This window comes from Phyllobates terribilis, unplaced genomic scaffold, assembly GCF_046119375.1.
Source record: "Phyllobates terribilis strain yellow unplaced genomic scaffold, ASM4611937v1 Scaffold_4__5_contigs__length_816908805, whole genome shotgun sequence".
In the NCBI taxonomy this organism is placed as follows: Eukaryota; Metazoa; Chordata; class Amphibia; order Anura; family Dendrobatidae; genus Phyllobates; species Phyllobates terribilis.
Window position 1 is genome coordinate 692,864,725 of NW_027362764.1, and position 22,500 is coordinate 692,887,224.

Here is a 22,500-nt window from a genome sequence, read left to right on the forward strand (position 1 = left end):
GAGCTCGCCCTGACTGAGAAGCTTTCTTACCGGACCCGGCGTCCGAGGCTGTGGGGACTAACTCTTACCCAGCAGCAGAAGCCGACCGGCAGGGGATTTCAGGTCCTCAGGCCCAGAAACCCGAAGGCAAGGTCACACGCGTGGGACCAGCACCGCCAACGTGGAGCGGAAGCCATTAGAAGGCCCCGAGTCACCGGCCATACGGGTGAGCACCACACGGCACACTCAGGGACGTGGGCTACTTATATCCGCTTCTAGCAAGGTAGCCAGAAGAGTACAGTCAGTTTGGGAGGCCTACAACTCCACCTGGCCAGGGGAGATCCCATCTGCTCAAGGACTGACCAGGCCCCGTTCGCTAGCAAGTACTCCGGGAGGGTCTATCGTTGTTACCAGTAAAGACCCTGAATTACACCGCACCGTCTCTGAGTGGTTCCTGCTACCCCCATCTTCCACGTCGGCTGCCCTGAGGCCATACCCCTCCCGTTGGGGGTTATACTATCACGCTGCACAATTCTACATCGGCCTCAGTGGTCTGCCCTGCAGCGGCAGCTCCATAGCTGCAAATCAACGGGTGGCGTAGTCGACACTCAAATAACACCTATCAAGACTGCCACACACTGAGTTTGACTCCCTGGGCACGGACCGGGTCCCCGCCACTCGGAGACTACAACCCTCATCTGATCCGGTTCCGGGTAAGCCCCCGAGCGCGAGACGCTGCGTGACACAGCAGGCCCAGGGGCGCGTCAACTTTGGCGTAGTCGGCAGGATTTCGTGCCCGCAACCACCGGGTACTGCGTGCCTGAAAAAGAGACTTTCAAACTCACCTGTGGTGAAGATTCCCGCCATCCGGCGCCATTTTCAGCCTTCTTCCCGTCATCTGTGAAGATTCCCGCCATCCGGCGCCATCTTCAGCCTTCTTCTCGCCATCCGTGGAGTTTTCCCGCCGTTGGACGCCATCTTGAGGACGCCGCGCGGGAAGAAGAGGGGCGTGGACTCCGAAAAGCCCGCGAGAACTGAAGCCCCGCCTCACGTCCGGACGTTGCATAAGGTCCTGGAAGGAGCCCAGCAGACGCCGACGTCACCGGAGCGCGACGGAAGGTCCTCAACCCTGACGATCCACTGCGGAGCCGCGGCCTACGGAAGAGGATCATCGCAAGGTAGGCCACGGTCCACTAGGGGGGAGAAGGATGTCGGATACGGAGGAGAGCTTCACCGCTTCAACCCCCGCCAGCGCCACCGCTGTCGCGGTCATGCCTTTCACCATGCCCTATATCCCGGGGGCAGCCTGGCTACCCCAGTACTCAGGGGAGTCACATACCCTGCAGGACTTTAGAGAAAGGCTGGATAGCCTCTTCCAGGTGTACCCCCTCACAGAAGAGCAAAAAGTGAGCATCCTGGTGGCCCAATTAACCGGAGCAGCCCGAAGGGAGGTAAAGTCCTGGCCACCTGGGGGGAGGACTGTCGCAGGGATACTAACCCGGCTGAAGGACACCTTTGATACCCGCACCTCAGCCGAGATCAAGCTTAGATTCTACGGGTGCAAACAGCGGGCCCATGAGAGTATAAGGGACTATGCCCTGAACCTACAAGAGGCCCTGAGAGCCGTTAAGCAGACCGACCCTGACGGCGTGGGAGACGAGGACAGGCTGTTGACTGAACAATTTATAGAGGGTTTATATTGCAATGCCCACCGAACCCAGTTGCGGGCAATGGCCCTACAGGACCCTCATCTGGGATTTGCACAGTTCAAGGACAGAGCCATCCGGGTGCTCCGAGAACCGGCACCGGATGGCGTTGTGACCCACAGGCGCCCAGCTATCACTTACCACCAGGAGGCGGCGCCCTTGTCGGCAGGGCCTGTAGGGGCTGATGCGCAGGCTTTGAACAATGACCCGGCTCCAGACCTGCACCATCAGGTCCAAGAGCTAGCTAAAAGCGTTGCTGCGTTAACCCGAACTGTGCAGTCTTCACAGGCTTCCACTCCAGGGAAGATCCAGCTGGCATCCGGACCGGAGAACATCCCGTGGCGTCGACCAAGGAGGACCCCACCGGCCAGAGGAAGACCCAGTGACCGGTACAACGAGGACGGACGACCCATCTGCCGCCGCTGCAATCAACCCGGACATATGGCAAGGTACTGTCCTTTAAACTGGCACAACCTGGGGGTAGAGGGCCTACCCCCAGGAAAAAGACCACAAGGCCCATCGAACTGGCGCGACAAATATGTCGGAGGGCGTCCAGTCTTGCCTGTGGTACTGGATGGCATCCCTATGAGTGCCCTACTGGACACCGGGTCACAGGTCACCACCATTCCGTACGTGCTCTTCAAGCAGTACTGGAATGACTCGGATATAACCCGCTACCCTGACGACGACTTGAGTATCATCGCCAGCAATGGTCAGCCCGTGCCACAGATCAGATTTAAAGAGGCGACCATTAAAATTGGTAGAGTCGAACTGGCAGCATAGGGACTGATTATTGTAGACATTGACAAACACGAGAGTCACCCAAAGATAACGCTAGGAACTAATGTAATTGAAAATTGTCTTGCAGAGGTGATTTTCCTTTTACAACAGGTTGCCAAGAACGCCAGCTCCGGCGAGCAGCGAGTGCTCCAGAAAGAGATCCGGGCACTGAGGCGACGGCAACAGGTGGAACTCTCCGGCGGTGAGATTGGTAGCGTAAGAATGTGTGACCCTTTCCCTATTGCCATGCCCCCAAAAAGTGAAATGATGATTTGGTGCCGGGCAGCTATTGGTCCGAGAGGTAGGGATTACCAGGCAATGGTAGAACCAGTTTACTCAGACAGTAGGCCCACCATTTTGACAGCACGGGGGGTGGTTCATGTACGCCATGGGAGGGTGCCCGTTCGCCTAATAAATATCGGGAAGAGGGAAGTATACCTACCCCGGTATGCCACGCTAGCCAAATTATATACCATCAACCAAAACTCTATACAGTCTGTGGAACCCTTGCCTCCATCTCACCCGGAGGAAGGTAACGGCTCTAAGAAAGTAATGGAGGATTGGTGTCAGCAACTACACTTGGGAACTGACTCCACTCCCTCCCACCAGAAACAGGGAGTCTACCGGGTGGTTCAAGAGTATGAGAGAGTGTTTAGTAAACACCCGTTAGACTTCGGGCGAGTTAAGGGGGTAGAACACCGCATCCCCACGGGAGATCATCCTCCCATAAAAGAGAGGTATCGACCCGTACCCCCTGCACATTACCAACACGCCAAGGGGATGCTTAGAGACATGAAGGAGGCTGGGGTAATCCGGGATAGCTGTAGCCCCTGGGCAGCCCCACTAGTTTTAGTCAAAAAGAAAGACAACACTATGAGGATGTGTGTAGATTACCGGAAAATCAATCGTATCACACACAAGGATGCGTACCCTTTACCAAGGATAGAGGAGTCTTTGGCTGCTTTAAGATCTGCTAACTTCTTCTCTACCTTGGATCTCACTAGCGGGTACTGGCAGGTTCCTGTAGCAGAGGCGGACCGGGAGAAGACCGCATTCACCACCCCGATGGGACTTAGCGAGTTTACCTGTATGCCGTTTGGACTTTGTAACGCACCCAGAACCTTCCAACGATTAATGGAGTGCTGTCTGGGACACAAAAACTTCGAGACGGTCCTGTTGTACCTGGACGATGTCATCGTATATTCCAAGACTTATGAGGACCACCTGAAACATCTGGCGGAAGTGTTCGAAGCCCTGGCAAGTTACGGCCTGAAGGTGAAACCCTCTAAGTGTCACCTCCTGAAGCCAAAGGTGCAGTACCTGGGACACGTGGTGAGCGCTGACGGAGTGGCTCCCGACCCTGATAAGATCACCGCAATTAAGGAATGGCCAAGTCCCTCCAGTATAAAGGAAGTGCGGCAGTTCCTTGGGTTGGTAGGCTATTACTGCAGATTCATCCCCGGTTTCACCAAAAAGGCAGCTCCCATGCAGGACCTCCTGATAGGCCAGTCCCGGAAGGCCAAGAACCAGAAGCCGCCCTTCAGATGGGAGAAATTAGAAGAAGAGTCCTTCCGCCAGCTGAAGATGGCCCTCACGGGGGATGAAATCCTGGCGTACCCCGATTACAGCCAGCCCTTTATCCTCTACACTGACGCAAGTAACATCGGGCTAGGAGCTGTGCTGTCCCAGATCCAGCAGGGGAAAGAACGAGTAATCGCTTACGCCAGCCGAAAACTGCAACCCACCGAGAGAAACCCGGAGAATTACAGCTCCTTTAAGCTAGAGTTCCTGGCAGTGGTGTGGGCAGTCACCGAACGCTTTAAGCACTACCTCGCTTCTTCCCGGTTCATCGTGTACACGGATAACAACCCGTTGACACACCTGGACACAGCAAGACTCGGTGCCCTAGAGCAGAGATGGATGGCTCGTCTGTCCAACTACGAGTTCACAATCAAATACCGGGCAGGACGCTCCAATACCAACGCGGACGCCCTGTCCAGGATGCCAAATCTACCGGACGTAGGAGAAGATCCAGAGGAACTGGAAGAAGTCGAACTCCCTGCGTTCCACCGTCATGGGACTATCCAGTGTTCCCACCGGGTAGGGAGTAAGCAAGCCGCTACGTTTAACCCCTTGCCTCACTACAACTGGGCGGAAACGCAAGACAGCGACCCTGCCGTCCGGCTGGTAAAGGAGATGCTGACTCGGCCAGAGGCTCGCCTTGACCCAGACGCTCCGGAGGAAGCCAAGCAACTGTGGGCAGAAAAGAGTAGACTGTTCCTTTACAAGGGGAAGTTGTGCCGCAGAATGGTTAACTCCCGGACGCATGAACTAATCTGGCAAGTAGTGGTGCCACGAAGAGACGCAGCCATGGTGATGGAGGCATACCACGACGGGGCTGGACACTTCGGATGGAAGAAGCTGGAGTTCCTGCTGCGCGAGCGGTTCCACTGGGTAGGCATGAGGGGAACCATCGAGAGGTGGTGCAGAGACTGTGGCCCGTGCAACCTAAGAAGGAAGGACCGTGCCAGCCAGAAGACTCCCCTGCAGTCCATCGTCACCCGGCAGCCGTTGGAACTGGTAGCCTTGGATCATGTAAAACTGACCCCAAGCAGAAGTGGCTACGTCTACGCGTTAACCATCGTGGATCATTACTCCCGGTTTCTGGTTGTCGTCCCCGTCAAGGACTTAACGGCTCAAACAGCAGCTAGAGCCTTTCAGCAGCACTTTTGCCGTCCACACGGTTACCCGGACCAAGTGCTGACGGACCAGGGACCTGCCTTTGAAGCGGAGGTCTTCCAGGAATTCTGCAATCTGTATGGCTGCCGGAAGATAAGGACGACACCCTACCATCCGCAAACTAATGGACTTTGTGAGAAAATGAACCAGGTGGTAATGGATCTTCTGAAAACGTTACCCCTGGAAGAACGCAGTCTGTGGCCTGAGAAGTTGCCCGATCTGGTGGACCTATACAACCACATCCCGGTAGGTTCCACCAACTGTACCCCGGCTTACCTAATGAGGGCGAGACCTGGTAAGTTACCTGTTGACCTGGAAATGGGAGTCCTGACACCCGAGGACACTTCACCAGAAGCAGACTGGGACACAGAGAGGCAGCAGCAGTACCGGAGAGTACAGGAGAGCGTGGAGCGAAGTCTCTGTCAGGCTAGGGAAAGACAAGAGAAAACTTACAACCAGTATGCTCCCGCTGTTCCCCTGGTACCCGGAGAGCAGGTCTTGAAGAGAAAAAGACGGCTCCACAAGTTGGACGACCAGTGGGAGAAGGACCCGTACACCGTACTGCCCTCAAGCCACGACAACCCAAAGGTCTGTACCATCAGTAAAGATGGAGGGGAAACCACAACCATTGTATCCCGGGATCACCTGAAGAAGTGTCCCGAACAGCTACGGAACCCTGAAGAGGAACAAGAAGACCCTCGACCCGTAGAGGAAAGGGAAGACATGGTTAGTACTGTGCTCGGAGACTTCCCTCGGTCTTGGACTCAAGTCAATGGCGCAGTTGTGGTACCCGTACTCACCTTCCTCCAACCCGCATCCCAAGCACCTACGGAGCGACAGGTAGAGCTGGAAGAGCAGCCGGTCCAGGAGGCAGAAGACTCCACACAAGCAGAACAGGAGGATCAACCCTCTGCTTATAGTGAGCCTGCCGTACCCCTAGTGAGCCAAAGAGCCGGTAGACAGCTGCCCAGTTTACCCTTGACAGCTCCTACACCCTGTAGTTCAGGGCTAGACAGTCAGCTCCGTAGGTCCACTAGGGCCACTAGAGGCCAGTTACCCGCACGTTGGAGGATTTGAAATGTATAAGTTGTTTTATTTGTGGTTACCTGTTTTTCTTATTGCTTGTGTATAATTATGTGTTTCTAGTTGTTTATAGGAGTCTTTGGTGGATTTACCGGGAATCCTGTGTACATAGTTGGAGCGTAACCCAGGACGGACTAAAGACTGTTAAGGACTCGGGGCAGAACAGACCCCTACCTGGTTACGTCTCCCTGTTTTGGTGAAATGGACACCTTGCTTTCTTCAAAGACTGCACCCGGTTACGGATATCCGTGACCACCTTTATGTGTTTCTTCTTATTGTACTATTATTGTTGTTATATCTTGTTATGTTTTTCTAAAATATGTTTAGTCCCGGAGTACTAAATTTCACTAGGGGGGAATGTGGCACCCCAGGGGTCTGGTTTCCACAGTAATGTAATGTTATGTCTGAGAGCAGGTGGGAGGTCCTTTGGTCAGGGATCCTGTGCATGCCACACCTCCTGCCCAGTCTTGGGAGGGGAAGAACTTCCCCTATATAAACCCGGGGCTGAGGCAGGGTTAGGAGTAGAGAAGAAGCAGAGACAAGAAACAGTCATAGGAAGAAACAGCAGAAGCTCAGTGGGAGCAATACTACTATGAGTCAGGGGCTGGCAGCTGCAGAGCTCGCCCTGACTGAGAAGCTTTCTTACCGGACCCGGCGTCCGAGGCTGTGGGGACTAACTCTTACCCAGCAGCAGAAGCCGACCGGCAGGGGATTTCAGGTCCTCAGGCCCAGAAACCCGAAGGCAAGGTCACACGCGTGGGACCAGCACCGCCAACGTGGAGCGGAAGCCATTAGAAGGCCCCGAGTCACCGGCCATACGGGTGAGCACCACACGGCACACTCAGGGACGTGGGCTACTTATATCCGCTTCTAGCAAGGTAGCCAGAAGAGTACAGTCAGTTTGGGAGGCCTACAACTCCGCCTGGCCAGGGGAGATCCCATCTGCTCAAGGACTGACCAGGCCCCGTTCGCTAGCAAGTACTCTGGGAGGGTCTATCGTTGTTACCAGTAAAGACCCTGAATTACACCGCACCGTCTCTGAGTGGTTCCTGCTACCCCCATCTTCCACGTCGGCTGCCCTGAGGCCATACCCCTCCCGTTGGGGGTTATACTATCACGCTGCACAATTCTACATCGGCCTCAGCGGTCTGCCCTGCAGCGGCAGCTCCATAGCTACAAATCAACGGGTGGCGTAGTCGACACTCAAATAACACCTATCAAGACTGCCACACACTGAGTTTGACTCCCTGGCCACGGACCGGGTCCCCGCCACTCGGAGACTACAACCCTCATCTGATCCGGTTCCGGGTAAGCCCCCGAGCGCGAGACGCTGCGCGACACAGCAGGCCCAGGGGCGCGTCACACACATGCTCCTTTCTTCTTTTCATTTGCTTTCTCTCTTGCGCTATTTAATCCTTGCAAAATACCAGCATCCTTCTCATCACCGTGGGCCTCCAGCATTGTTGCTTATTTACTTTTAATACTAGGCTTCTTTTCACCAGGACCAGCGACTCCCGCATGACTGGAGGCAACCACCGCTGACCTGGAGGCAACCACCGGTAACCTGGAGGCCAGTTTACAGCACAACCCAAGCAAAACACCTTTGCAGGCCACACGACCCCCCCGAAGAGCAGCTCAAATTCACTCGCAACCATCTCACCCTCTTCCTTCATTCACTCCTGGGCGTTTCGCTCCACCCCAAGTTGCGGGTCCAGCTTGCTCTTTCTGTCACATCCCCGCGATGAACGGTTTAGCCTGCAAACAAACAACACCTATAGGGACGGCACAGCCTATGCATCGGTCCTTCGGAGACCGCCCCAGAACGGCCAGAGTTCTCGTCCCCACGCAAGCCTGAGGAAGGCTGGCCGGTCGATGGGCCAAGCAGCGTCTACTGGCCATACCACCTTGGATACGTCCGATCTCGGAAGCAAAGCAGAGATGGGTTCGGAAATACTTGGTTGGGACACCTCCTGAGAACACCAGGTATTGTAGACAATTTTGATGACGTTTTGCCATCTTGCGCAGCTCGGCTAGCATGGAGTGGCGCCTTGCTGGACACCGACCTTACGTAAAGTAGAGGATGGAAGTCCCAAGCCGCCCAAGCCCCCCAAGACCTCTAAGATAAGGACGCAACCCCGCCGCCTCTACCAGGCCTCACACCGAGCTCCTTGCCACGGCTAGGAGTGCTTATTGACCCCGCAGCCGGCCGTATGCAAATGATGGCGTTAAAAGCATCTCGCGCTGTGAAGGGGCCAGGCTTTCAGCAGCTGCCCAGGGGATGGTTTTAGAGGGCGACCGCCTAACGAGGGCCAGCAGAAGTAACGTCTTCTTCTTCAAAGAAGCTTGTGTAACTAACCCAATCAGACAGCTGCCCAGGAGCTAACCTTAGTGCTAGGAAGGAGCGGGAGGGAATTGAGGGGGTGGTTCCTGCTAAGGCCCTGAAATAATAATAAGACAGGCAGGAGAGTCTGACGCATGGTGGTGGAAAAGCTGCAGGTGCAAATAGGGAATGTGGTCTCGTGCGAGCAACTTGTGCATGCTCGCTGTGTGTGAGTGTGCGCTTCCTAGGTACGGCGCGCTGCAGACAGTCAAAAGGGTTGCTCCCTTTCATTAAAAGTTAATCCCCGGCTGCAGGCTATTAGAAAGCAACTAACCGCGCTCTACTCACCCTACCCAGGTCTACCGGTGAGTCTCGCCGCTGCTCCCGGCCTGTGGCATTGGCCGCGACGCTGACGTTCCGTCGACAGCGCGGCAGCCGATCAGTGAGCTCAGTGGCTCTGAGCGGGGCGTTCTGTCTACAAGACCTTTTTAAGGAGCCAGCAAAAAAGTGAAGAGAAAGGAAAGCACAAAAGCACCTTGTCTCACTAAGCACTGGAAAGGGCAGCCGGCAACCGGACGTCAAAGTAGAAAAGCAGCAAGTGAGAGGCCTGTCTCTGCCTATGGCCACACCACCCTGAACACACCCGATCTTGTCTGATCTTAGAATCTAAGCAGGGTTGGGCCTGCTTAGTACTTGGATGGGAGACCGCCTGGGAATACCAGGTGCTGTAGGCTTTTGCTTTTTCTTACTTCCACCAGCAGGGGTCACTCTCCTCTATGCCTTTTTTCCATTCCTTTTTTCACAAGCGCACACATGCTCCTTTCTTCTTTTCATTTGCTTTCTCTCTTGCGCTATTTAATCCTTGCAAAATACCAGCATCCTTCTCATCACCGTGGGCCTCCAGCATTGTTGCTTATTTACTTTTAATACTAGGCTTCTTTTCACCAGGACCAGCGACTCCCGCATGACTGGAGGCAACCACCGCTGACCTGGAGGCAACCACTGGTAACCTGGAGGCCAGTTTACAGCACAACCCAAGCAAAACACTTTTGCAGGCCACACGACCCCCCCGAAGAGCAGCTCAAATTCACTCGCAACCATCTCACCCTCTTCCTTCATTCACTCCTGGGCGTTTCGCTCCAACCCAAGTTGCGGGTCCAGCTTGCTCTTTCTGTCACATCCCCGCGATGAACGGTTTAGCCTGCAGGAGACCCTGCGCCAAGCCATTTTTAAACACATCTGATGCGGCAGGTGTTTCATTGCTCAACAAACAACACCTATAGGGACGGCACAGCCTATGCATCGGTCCTTCGGCGACCGCCCCAGAACGGCCAGAGTTCTCGTCCCCACGCGAGCCTGAGGAAGGCTGGCCGGGCGATGGGCCAAGCAGCGTCTACTGGCCATACCACCTTGGATACATCCGATCTCGGAAGCAAAGCAGAGATGGGTTCGGAAATACTTGGTTGGGACACCTCCTGAGAGCACCAGGTATTGTAGACAATTTTGATGACGTTTTGCCATCTTGCCCAGCTCGGCTAGCATGGAGTGGCGCCTTGCTGGACACCGACCTTACGTAAAGTAGAGGCTGGAAGTCCCAAGCCTCCCAAGCCCTCCAAGACCTCTAAGATAAGGACGCAACCCCGCCGCCTCTACCAGGCCTCACACCGAGCTCCTTGAAACGGCTAGGAGTGCTTATTGACCCCGCAGCCGGCCGTATGCAAATGATGGCGTTAAAAGCATCTCGCGCTGTGAAGGGGCCAGGCTTTCAGCAGCTGCCCAGGGGATGGTTTTAGAGGGCGACCGCCTAACGAGGGCCAGCAAAAGTAACGTCTTCTTCTTCAAAGAAGCTTGTGTAACTAACCCAATCAGACAGCTGCCCAGGAGCTAACCTCAGTGCTTGGAAGGAGCGGGAGGGAATTGAGGGGGTGGTTCCTGCTAAGGCCCTGAAATAATAATAAGACAGGCAGGAGAGTCTGACGCATGGTGGCGGAAAAGCTGCAGGTGCAAATAGGGAATGTGGTCTCGTGCGAGCAACTTGTGCATGCTCGCTGTGTGTGAGTGTGCGCTTCCTAGGTACGGCGCGCTGCAGACAGTCAAAAGGGTTGCTCCCTTTCATTAAAAGTTAATCCCCGGCTGCAGGCTATTAGAAAGCAACTAACCGCGCTCTACTCACCCTACCCAGGTCTACCGGTGAGTCTCGCCGCTGCTCCCGGCCTGTGGCATTGGCCGCGACGCTGACGTTCCGTCGACAGCGCGGCAGCTGATCAGTGAGCTCAGCGGCTCTGAGCGGGGCGTTCTGTCTACAAGACCTTTTTAAGGAGCCAGCAAAAAAGTGAAGAGAAAGGAAAGCACAAAAGCACCTTGTCTTACTAAGCACTGGAAAGGGCAGCCGGCAACCGAACGTCAAAGTAGAAAAGCAGCAAGTGAGAGCCCTGTCTCTGCCTACGGCCACACCACCCTGAACATGCCTGATCTCAGAAGCTAAACAGGGTCAGGCCTGGTTAGTACTTGGATGGGAGACCGCCTGGGAATACCAGGTGCTGTACGCTTTTGCTTTTTCTTACTTCCAGAAGCAGGGGTCACTCTCCTCTATGCCTTTTTTCCATTCCTTTTTTCACAAGCGCACACATGCTCCTTTCTTCTTTTCATTTGCTTTCTCTCTTGCGCTATTTAATCCTTGCAAAATACCAGCATCCTTCTCATCACCGTGGGCCTCCAGCATTGTTGCTTATTTACTTTTAATACTAGGCTTCTTTTCACCAGGACCAGCGACTCCCGCATGACTGGAGGCAACCACCGCTGACCTGGAGGCAACCACCGGTAACCTGGAGGCCAGTTTACAGCACAACCCAAGCAAAACACCTTTGCAGGACACACGGCCCCCCCGAAGAGCAGCTCAAATTCACCCGCAACCATCTCACCCTCTTCCTTCATTCACTCCTGGGCGTTTCGCTCCACCCCAAGTTGCGGGTCCAGCTTGCTCTTTCTGTCACATCCCCGCGATGAACGGTTTAGCCTGCAGGAGACCCTGCGCCGAGCCATTTTTAAACACATCTGATGCGGCAGGTGTTTCATTGCTCAACAAACAACACCTATAGGGACGGCACAGCCTATGCATCGGTCCTTCGGAGACCGCCCCAGAACAGCCAGAGTTCTCGTCCCCACGCGAGCCTGAGGAAGGCTGGCCGGGCGATGGGCCAAGCAGCGTCTACTGTCCATACCACCTTGGATATGTCCGATCTCGGAAGCAAAGCAGAGATGGGTTCGGAAATACTTGGTTGGGACACCTCCTGAGAACACCAGGTATTGTAGACAATTTTGATGACGTTTTGCCATCTTGCCCAGCTCGGCTAGCATGGAGTGGCGCCTTGCTGGACACCGACCTTACGTAAAGTAGAGGCTGGAAGTCCCAAGCCTCCCAAGCCCCCCAAGACCTCTAAGATAAGAACGCAACCCCGCCGCCTCTACCAGGCCTCACACCGAGCTCCTTGCCACGGCTAGGAGTGCTTATTGACCCCGCAGCCGGCCGTATGCAAATGATGGCGTTAAAAGCATCTCGCGCTGTGAAGGGGCCAGGTTTTCAGCAGCTGCCCAGGGGATGGTTTTAGAGGGCGACCGCCTAACGAGGGCCAGCAGAAGTAACGTCTTCTTCTTCAAAGAAGCTTGTGTAACTAACCCAATCAGACAGCTGCCCAGGAGCTAACCTCAGTGCTAGGAAGGAGCGGGAGGGAATTGAGGGGGTGGTTCCTGCTAAGGCCCTGAAATAATAATAAGAGAGGCAGGAGAGTCTGACGCATGGTGGCGGAAAGCTGCAGGTGCAAATAGGGAATGTGGTCTCGTGCGAGCAACTTGTGCATGCTCGCTGTGTGTGAGTGTGCGCTTCCTAGGTACGGCGCGCTGCAGACAGTCAAAAGGGTTGCTCCCTTTCATTAAAAGTTAATCCCCGGCTGCAGGCTATTAGAAAGCAACTAACCGCGCTCTACTCACCCTACCCAGGTCTACCGGTGAGTCTCGCCGCTGCTCCCGGCCTGTGGCATTGGCCTCGACGCTGACGTTCCGTCGACAGCGCGGCAGCCGATCAGTGAGCTCAGCGGCTGTGAGCGGGGCGTTCTGTCTACAAGACCTTTTTAAGGAGCCAGCAAAAAAGTGAAGAGAAAGGAAAGCACAAAAGCACCTTGTCTTACTAAGCACTGGAAAGGGCAGCCGGCAACCGGACGTCAAAGTAGAAAAGCAGCAAGTGAGAGGCCTGTGTCTGCCTACGGCCACACCACCCTGAACACACCTGATCTCGTCTGATCTCGCATTATAAGCAGGGTTGGGTCTGGTTAGTACTTGGATGGGAGACTGCCTGGGAATACCAGGTGCTGTAGGCTTTTGGTTTTTCTTACTTCCACAAGCAGGGGTCACTCTCCTCTATGCCTTTTTTCCATTCCTTTTTTCACAAGCGCACACATGCTCCTTTCTTCTTTTCATTTGCTTTCTCTCTTGCGCTATTTAATCCTTGCAAAATACCAGCATCCTTCTCATCACCGTGGGCCTCCAGCATTGTTGCTTATTTACTTTTAATACTAGGCTTCTTTTCACCAGGACCAGCGACTCCCGGCTGACCTGGAGGCAACCACCGGTAACCTGGAGGCCAGTTTACAGCACAACCCAAGCAAAACACCTTTGCAGGCCACACGACCCCCCCGAAGAGCAGCTCAAATTCACTCGCAACCATCTCACCCTCTTCCTTCATTCACTCCTGGGCGTTTCGCTTCACCCCAAGTTGCGGGTCCAGCTTGCTCTTTCTGTCACATCCCTGCGATGAACGGTTTAGCCTGCAGGAGACCCTGCGCCGAGCCATTTTTAAACACATCTGATGTGGCAGGTGTTTCATTGCTCAACAAACAACACATATAGGGACGGCACAGCCTATGCATCGGTCCTTCGGAGACCGCCCCAGAACGGCCAGAGTTCTCGTCCCCACGCGAGCCTGAGGAAGGCTGGCCGGTCGATGGGCCAAGCAGCGTCTACTGGCCATACCACCTTGGATACGTCCGATCTCGGAAGCAAAGCAGAGATGGGTTCGGAAATACTTGGTTGAGACACCTCCTGAGAACACCAGGTATTGTAGACAATTTTGATGACGTTTTGCCATCTTGCCCAGCTCGGCTAGCATGGAGTGGCGCCTTGCTGGACACCGACCTTACGTAAAGTAGAGGCTGGAAGTCCCAAGCCTCCCAAGCCCCCCAAGACCTCTAAGATAAGGACGCAACCCCGCCGCCTCTACCAGGCCTCACACCGAGCTCCTTGCCACGGATAGGAGTGCTTATTGACCCCACAGCCGGCCGTATGCAAATGATGGCGTTAAAAGCATCTCGCGCTGTGAAGGGGCCAGGCTTTCAGCAGCTGCCCAGGGGATGGTTTTAGAGGGCGACCGCCTAACGAGGGCCAGCAGAAGTAACGTCTTCTTCTTCAAAGAAGCTTGTGTAACTAACCCAATCAGACAGCTGCCCAGGAGCTAACCTCAGTGCTAGGAAGGAGCGGGAGGGAATTGAGGGGGTGGTTCCTGCTAAGGCCCTGAAATAATAATAAGACAGGCAGGAGAGTCTGACGCATGGTGGCGGAAAAGCTGCAGGTGCAAATAGGGAATGTGCTCTCGTGCGAGCAACTTGTGCATGCTCGCTGTGTGTGAGTGTGCGCATCTTAGGTACGGCGCGCTGCAGACAGTCAAAAGGGTTGCTCCCTTTCATTAAAAGTTAATCCCCGGCTGCAGGCTATTAGAAAGCAACTAACCGCGCTCTACTCACCCTACCCAGGTCTACCGGTGAGTCTCGCCGCTGCTCCCGGCCTGTGGCATTGGCCGCGACGCTGACGTTCCGTCGACAGCGCGGCAGCCGATCAGTGAGCTCAGCGACTCTGAGCGGGGCGTTCTGTCTACAAGACCTTTTTAAGGAGCCAGCAAAAAAGTGAAGAGAAAGGAAAGCACAAAAGCACCTTGTCTTACTAAGCACTGGAAAGGGCAGCCGTCAACCGGACATCAAAGTAGAAAAGCAGCAAGTGAGAGGCCTGTCTCTTCCTCCGGCCACACCACTCTGAACACTCCCGGTCTCGTCTGATCTCGGAAACTAAGCAGGGTCAGGCCTGGTTAGTACTTGGATGGGAGACTGCCTGGGAATACCAGGTGCTGTAGGCTTTTGCTTTTTCTTACTTCACAAGCAGGGGTCACTCTCCTCTATGCCTTTTTTCCATTCCTTTTTTCACAAGCGCACACATGCTCCTTTCTTCTTTTCATTTGCTTTCTCTCTTGCGCTATTTAATCCTTGCAAAATACCAGCATCCTTCTCATCACCGTGGGCCTCCAGCATTGTTGCTTATTTACTTTTAATACTAGGCTTCTTTTCACCAGGACCAGCGACTCCCGCATGACTGGAGGCAACCACCGCTGACCTGGAGGCAACCACCGGTAACCTGGAGGCCAGTTTACAGCACAACCCAAGCAAAACACTTTTGCAGGCCACACGACCCCCCCCAAAGAGCAGCTCAAATTCACTCGCAACCATCTCACCCTCTTCCTTCATTCACTCCTGGGCGTTTCGCTCCACCCCAAGTTGCGGGTCCAGCTTGCTCTTTCTGTCACATCCCCGCGATGAACGGTTTAGCCTGCAGGAGACCCTGCGCCGAGCCATTTTTAAACACATCTGATGCGGCAGGTGTTTCATTGCTCAACAAACAACACCTATAGGGACGGCACAGCCTATGCATCGGTCCTTCGGAGAACGCCCCAGAACGGCCGAGTTCTCGTCCCCACGCGAGCCTGAGGAAGGCTGGCCGGGCGGTGGGCCAAGCAGCGTCTACTGGCCATACCACCTTGGATACGTCCGATCTCGGAAGCAAAGCAGAGATGGGTTCGGAAATACTTGGTTGGGACACCTCCTGAGAACACCAGGTATTGTAGACAATTTTGATGACGTTTTGCCATCTTGCCCAGCTCGGCTAGCATGGAGTGGCGCCTTGCTGGACACCGACCTTACGTAAAGTAGAGGCTGGAAGTCCCAAGCCTCCCAAGCCCCCCAAGACCTCTAAGATAAGGACGCAACCCCGCCGCCTCTACCAGGCCTCACACCGAGCTCCTTGCCACGGCTAGGAGTGCTTATTGACCCCGCAGCCGGCCGTATGCAAATGATGGCGTTAAAAGCATCTCGCGCTGTGAAGGGGCCAGGCTTTCAGCAGCTGCCCAGGGGATGGTTTTAGAGGGCGACCGCCTAACGAGGGCCAGCAGAAGTAACGTCTTCTTCTTCAAAGAAGCTTGTGTAACTAACCCAATCAGACAGCTGCCCAGGAGCTAACCTCAGTGCTAGGAAGGAGCGGGAGGGAATTGAGGGGGTGGTTCTGACGCACCCCCTGAGCCATATTCTTTAGGGGAATACCCGGAGCCGGATCAGATGGGGGTTGTAGTCTCCGAGTGGCTGTGACCCGGTCCGTGCCCAGGGTGTCAAGCTCAGTGTGTGGCAGTCCTTACTGATGTTACTAAAGTTCTTTATGTCGACTACGCCACCCGTTGAATTGCGGTCACTACGGCCGCCGCTGCAGCAGGGTCCGCTGAGGTTGATGGTGTTGGTGCAGCTTAGGTAGTATAACCCCCAACGGGAGGGGTATAGCCTCAGGGGGTCAGGTGCAGAGGATGGTGGTTGTGGAGGTGCAGTGAGGATGGTAATGAGAGACAGAGTCGGGTTGTGCAGTTCAGGGTTTTTACTTACTGCAGATGTTCCGGTCACTCCGGCCTTGAGTGACCACCCGAGCCGTGCTGCGTCCACCAGGTCCTGGACTCGGCCAACCCCCAAGTAGTTCTGGAGCGTGGTTCTGAGCTCCCTTTCTGTCCTGTCCTCGTCTCTGGCCGTCCCCACCAGGGATCCACCTATGTCCGGCTCCCTCGGGCCTCTTGGTGGCAAACCCTTGTCTCTGGGTTCCCTGACCCTACGCGTGGTCTGCCTTCCGGGTGGATATGGTGGGTGGCCGTGGCAGATGCTGCCCACGGCCTCCAGTCTCTGGCTGAGGTATGCTGTAGCCCCCACCGGTTTGGGATCCGGTACCCTGTTGCCAACTCTTCACCCTTTGGTCTGATTTGGGCTCTCAGAGTTCCTTCTGTCTCCCCCTCTGGGTCTTTCTTTCTCCTCTCTCTCTCTGGGCCTTGGAGTTGCTCTGCTTCTCTGCTCTGCTCCTCTGACTCAGCAAAAAGACCCCTCTGCAAAGACTGGCTGACTGACTCAACTCTGACAGACTGACCCTGATCTCAGATGGTTCCCACCTTATATACTCCCTCTATGTGTGAGCTCAGGTGACCAGCACCCAATGAGCTCCTATCTTTACCCAGACTGCTCCCCCTATCTGCCCCTACACTACTGGGATGGTCCACCCCCCTCCCACTCCAGCCAAGGACAGACTCGGTCGTACCTGCACATTTCTAAGTGGGAGTACCGTTGGTCTGCCCTCCGGAAATGGGATGTGTGTAGTGCATGCAGCCTTCTGAGCTCAGTCCTACACTCCATCCTTACCCGGGAGTGGAATATCACACCTCTGGGTTGAGGTGCAATACCCCTGTAGCAGCCGAATCCTCAGGGTGCTACATTCCCCCCTGGTAAATCACAGCACGTCCTCGGGCTGTAAAAGAATAAACACCACAAACATACAATTTTTGCATAAACATATAAAACATCATATAAAACATTATATATATATATATCAATAAAACTTTTCATATAAAACATTCTTGTAGACTTTTCCTCGCTTCTAGCTCCTCCTCCGGTCACTGTGCAACTGGTGACCGGGCAAAGCGCGACAGTCTCTTTTCTTGGAAGTGGTTTTCCTGTAAAACCAGTAGGGGGCGCTTTAGGACGCGCAACTATATACAAAAGGGGATAGGTGGCCGTTCTCAGTCCTCGGCCAGGTAGTAGGAAGGGATGACCGCTCTCAGTCCTCGGTCAGTGGGTTTAAGGGACACGCGGGTTAACAGTTCACACAGGCTGGTCCCAACGGGGACTATTTTAGCAGCAACAGTTCACTGTGCCCCGACGGGCAACTATATACAGCTTCTACTCTGCCGTACTCAACGACGACGTCCTCCTGCTCTTTCTTTGTGATTAACTTTAGCTTCAGACCCGTCCGGCCATGTGTGTTGGGCGAACAGGTCTTCTCCCAGATGCGGCACTCTCGATGTTACGGGCGCTGTGGTGGTAGCGGCGCCCGGGTTGCCCTGGCCTTGCGACCAGGCTTGGGGCACTTTGAAGGTGAAGGGCACCGTAAGGACGGCGGCGCCCTGGGCTACTTGGCCCTGCGACCAGGCCGGTGGCTCCGCGGAGGTAGGGGGCGCTGTTGGTAATGCCGCGCCCGGGGGTACTAGGCCTTGCGACCAGGCTGGTGGTACTTCCTGCTTGGCCACGCTCGGGGTCGAGGCGTGTGACGTCACAGGGGTCGCGGCTTCCGTTTGAGGCCTAGTCTGCGGCGGTGACGTTGCAGCGACGGGCACGGCAGGGGGTACTTCGAGCTCTGCGACTTGGAGCTGGGGCAGGTACGCGGTTTCCCGGTTTGGGGTAGAGACGTCCCCTTTACCTGCCTCCTTTCGTTCGGCTCCCTTCTCGGCGCTGTCTCCGGCCTTCAGTCCTCCTGCGCCATCCTCAGAGGCGGTCTGTCTCCTCGTCTCGGGTGGCGTGCTCCGCTGACGGGTTCTTGTCTGCTGGGCCATCTCACGGCTCCATTCTGCTAACGTCTCTCGCTGCACCCGGGCCATCCTCCGTGCGAGGCCCTCCAGCGCAGTCTGTGCACACTCCCGATCTCGGGGGAGCTGTGCCAAGACCTCCACTAAGCCTAGTGGGGTCGTTGCTTCTAGCAGGCTCCTGACCAACGGGTCGGTGCTGCTCTGCTCTCCTCCCGTTGTCTCCAGCAGGCCTTCTGGAGTGGCGACCGGCAACAGGCTCCTGACCACTGGGTCGGTGCTGCCTGGAGTGGCGGCCCGCATCAGGCTCCTGACCACTGGGTCGGTGCTGCCTGGCTCTCCCTCCATCTCCGGGTAGGCTCTTTCTGGACTCTGCTCCAGGCTTCTTGTCTCCGGGTGCGCTCTCTCCAGACTGCTCCAGGCGACACCCATCTTTGCTCTCTTCTTCTCAGTCCTCCCACTTCGAGGGCGGTCCCGGGGCCACTTGGTGATTGTCAGCTCCAGGGGCAGTTCTTTCACGCTGACAGACACCTCTAGCATCACAGTCTCTGTTGGTGGGGGCGGTTTCCACTTTTGGCGCCATTTTCGGTCCTGGCCCACGATGGGAGGCGGCCTATTGCCATCCTCTGGCACACCCATAATGGCGTCCGCTCTGACAAGGCGGGAAACCTTTGGAAATGGCGGGAATCGTCTCCCAGTGGCGGGAAACTCTGCAGATGGCGGGAAAAAGCTGTTAATGGCGGACAACCGGCGGGAATCGATCTGTGATGGAGTCCGATGGCGGGGACCCTCCGGAACCGGCAGGAGACTTCTTTTTGAGGTAAACTTGTTCTTTTCTTCAGGCACGCAGTACCCGGGTGTTGCGGGCACGTAATCCTGCCGACTACGCCAAAGTTGACGCACCCCCTGAGCCATATTCTTTAGGGGAATACCCGGAGCCGGATCAGATGGGGGTTGTAGTCTCCGAGTGGCTGTGACCCGGTCCGTGCCCAGGGTGTCAAGCTCAGTGTGTGGCAGTCCTTACTGATGTTACTAAATTTCTTTATGTCGACTACGCCACCCGTTGAATTGCGGTCACTACGGCCGCCGCTGCAGCAGGGTCCGCTGAGGTTGATGGTGTTGGTGCAGCTTAGGTAGTATAACCCCCAACGGGAGGGGTATAGCCTCAGGGGGTCAGGTGCAGAGGATGGTGGTTGTGGAGGTGCAGTGAGGATGGTAATGAGAGACAGAGTCGGGTTGTGCAGTTCAGGGTTTTTACTTACTGCAGATGTTCCGGTCACTCCGGCCTTGAGTGACCACCCGAGCCGTGCTGCGTCCACCAGGTCCTGGACTCGGCCAACCCCCAAGTAGTTCTGGAGCGTGGTTCTGAGCTCCCTTTCTGTCCTGTCCTCGTCTCTGGCCGTCCCCACCAGGGATCCACCTATGTCCGGCTCCCTCGGGCCTCTTGGTGGCAAACCCTTGTCTCTGGGTTCCCTGACCCTACGCGTGGTCTGCCTTCCGGGTGGATATGGTGGGTGGCCGTGGCAGATGCTGCCCACGGCCTCCAGTCTCTGGCTGAGGTATGCTGTAGCCCCCACCAGTTTGGGATCCGGTACCCTGTTGCCAACTCTTCACCCTTTGGTCTGATTTGGGCTCTCAGAGTTCCTTCTGTCTCCCCCTCTGGGTCTTTCTTTCTCCTCTCTCTCTCTGGGCCTTGGAGTTGCTCTGCTTCTCTGCTCTGCTCCTCTGACTCAGCAAAAAGACCCCTCTGCAAAGACTGGCTGACTGACTCAACTCTGACAGACTGACCCTGATCTCAGATGGTTCCCACCTTATATACTCCCTCTATGTGTGAGCTCAGGTGACCAGCACCCAATGAGCTCCTATCTTTACCCAGACTGCTCCCCCTATCTGCCCCTACACTACTGGGATGGTCCACCCCCCTCCCACTCCAGCCAAGGACAGACTCGGTCGTACCTGCACATTTCTAAGTGGGAGTACCGTTGGTCTGCCCTCCGGAAATGGGATGTGTGTAGTGCATGCAGCCTTCTGAGCTCAGTCCTACACTCCATCCTTACCCGGGAGTGGAATATCACACCTCTGGGTTGAGGTGCAATACCCCTGTAGCAGCCGAATCCTCAGGGTGCTACAGTTCCTGCTAAGGCCCTGAAATAATAATAAGACAGGCAGGAGAGTCTGACGCATGGTGGCGGAAAAGCTGCAGGTGCAAATAGGGAATGTGGTCTCGTGCGAGCAACTTGTGCATGCTCGCTGTGTGTGAGTGTGCGCTTCCTAGGTACGGCGCGCTGCAGACAGTCAAAAGGGTTGCTCCCTTTCATTAAAAGTTAATCCCCGGCTGCAGGCTATTAGAAAGCAACTAACCGCGCTCTACTCACCCTACCCAGGTCTACCGGTGAGTCTCGCCGCTGCTCCCGGCCTGTGGCATTGGCCGCGACGCTGACGTTCCGTCGACAGCGCGGCAGCCGATCAGTGAGCTCAGCGGCTCTGAGCGGGGCGTTCTGTCTACAAGACCTTTTTAAGGAGCCAGCAAAAAAGTGAAGAGAAAGGAAAGCATAAAAGCACCTTGTCTTACTAAGCACTGGAAAGGGCAGCCGGCAACCGGACGTCAAAGTAGAAAAGCAGCAAGTGAGAGGCTTATCTCTGCCTATGGCCACACCACCCTGAACATGCCTGATCTCGTCTGATCTTGGATTATAAGCAGGGTTGGGCCTGGTTAGTACTTGGATGGGAGACCGCCTGGGAATACCAGGTGCTGTAGGCTTTTGCTTTTTCTTACTTCCACCAGCAGGGGTCACTCTCCTCTATGCCTTTTTTCCATTCCTTTTTTCACAAGCGCACACATGCTCCTTTCTTCTTTTTATTTGCTTTATCTCTTGCGCTATTTAATCCTTGCAAAATACCAGCATCCTTCTCATCACCGTGGGCCTCCAGCATTGTTGCTTATTTACTTTTAATACTAGGCTTCTTTTCACCAGGACCAGCGACTCCCGCATGACTGGAGGCAACCACCGCTGACCTGGAGGCAACCACCGGTAACCTGGAGGCCAGTTTACAGCACAACCCAAGCAAAACACCTTTGCAGGCCACACGACCCCCCCGAAGAGCAGCTCAAATTCACTCGCAACCATCTCACCCTCTTCCTTCATTCACTCCTGGGCGTTTCGCTCCACCCCAAGTTGCGGGTCCAGCTTGCTCTTTCTGTCACATCCCCGCGATGAACGGTTTAGCCTGCAGGAGACCCTGCGCCGAGCCATTTTTAAACACATCTGATGCGGCAGGTGTTTCATTGCTCAACAAACAACACCTATAGGGACGGCACAGCCTATGCATCGGTCCTTCGGAGACCGCCCCAGAACGGCCAGAGTTCTCGTCCCCACGCGAGCCTGAGGAAGGCTGGCCGGGCGATGGGCCAAGCAGCGTCTACTGGCCATACCACCTTGGATACGTCCGATCTCAGAAGCAAAGCAGAGATGGGTTCGGAAATACTTGGTTGGGACACCTCCTGAGAACACCAGGTATTGTAGACAATTTTGATGACGTTTTGCCATCTTGCCCAGCTCGGCTAGCATGGAGTGGCGCCTTGCTGGACACCGACCTTACGTAAAGTAGAGGCTGGAAGTCCCAAGCCTCCCAAGCCCCCCAAGACCTGTAAGATAAGGACGCAACCCCGCCGCCTCTACCAGGCCTCACACCGAGCTCCTTGCCACGGCTAGGAGTGCTTATTGACCCCGCAGCCGGCCGTATGCAAATGATGGCGTTAAAAGCATCTCGCGCTGTGAAGGGGCCAGGCTTTCAGCAGCTGCCCAGGGGATGGTTTTAGAGGGCGACCGCCTAACGAGGGCCAGCAGAAGTAACGTCTTCTTCTTCAAAGAAGCTTGTGTAACTAACCCAATCAGACAGCTGCCCAGGAGCTAACCTCAGTGCTAGGAAGGAGCGGGAGGGAATTGAGGGGGTGGTTCCTGCTAAGGCCCTGAAATAATAATAAGAGAGGCAGGAGAGTCTGACGCATGGTGGCGGAAAAGCTGCAGGTGCAAATAGGGAATGTGGTCTCGTGCGAGCAACTTGTGCATGCTCGCTGTGTGTGAGTGTGCGCTTCCTAGGTACGGCGCGCTGCAGACAGTCAAAAGGGTTGCTCCCTTTCATTAAAAGTTAATCCCCGGCTGCAGGCTATTAGAAAGCAACTAACCGCGCTCTACTCA

At 55.3% G+C, this 22,500-nt stretch overlaps 1 non-coding gene and 4 pseudogenes across 1 annotated transcript; all 5 read left to right on the forward strand.

Moving 5' to 3' along the window:
- Positions 1–9,222: 9,222 nt before the first annotated feature.
- On the forward strand, positions 9,223–9,341 carry LOC141267680 (5S ribosomal RNA; annotated as a pseudogene).
- A 1,706-nt stretch (positions 9,342–11,047) lies between these two features.
- On the forward strand, positions 11,048–11,156 carry LOC141269335 (5S ribosomal RNA; annotated as a pseudogene).
- A 1,705-nt stretch (positions 11,157–12,861) lies between these two features.
- On the forward strand, positions 12,862–12,980 carry LOC141267893 (5S ribosomal RNA; annotated as a pseudogene).
- A 1,686-nt stretch (positions 12,981–14,666) lies between these two features.
- LOC141268516 (5S ribosomal RNA) lies at positions 14,667–14,785 on the forward strand (annotated as a pseudogene).
- A 6,158-nt stretch (positions 14,786–20,943) lies between these two features.
- LOC141267044 (5S ribosomal RNA) lies at positions 20,944–21,062 on the forward strand. The gene has a single exon (XR_012321063.1). It is a non-coding gene; the product is annotated as a 5S ribosomal RNA (ribosomal RNA).
- The last annotated feature ends 1,438 nt before the right edge of the window (positions 21,063–22,500 follow it).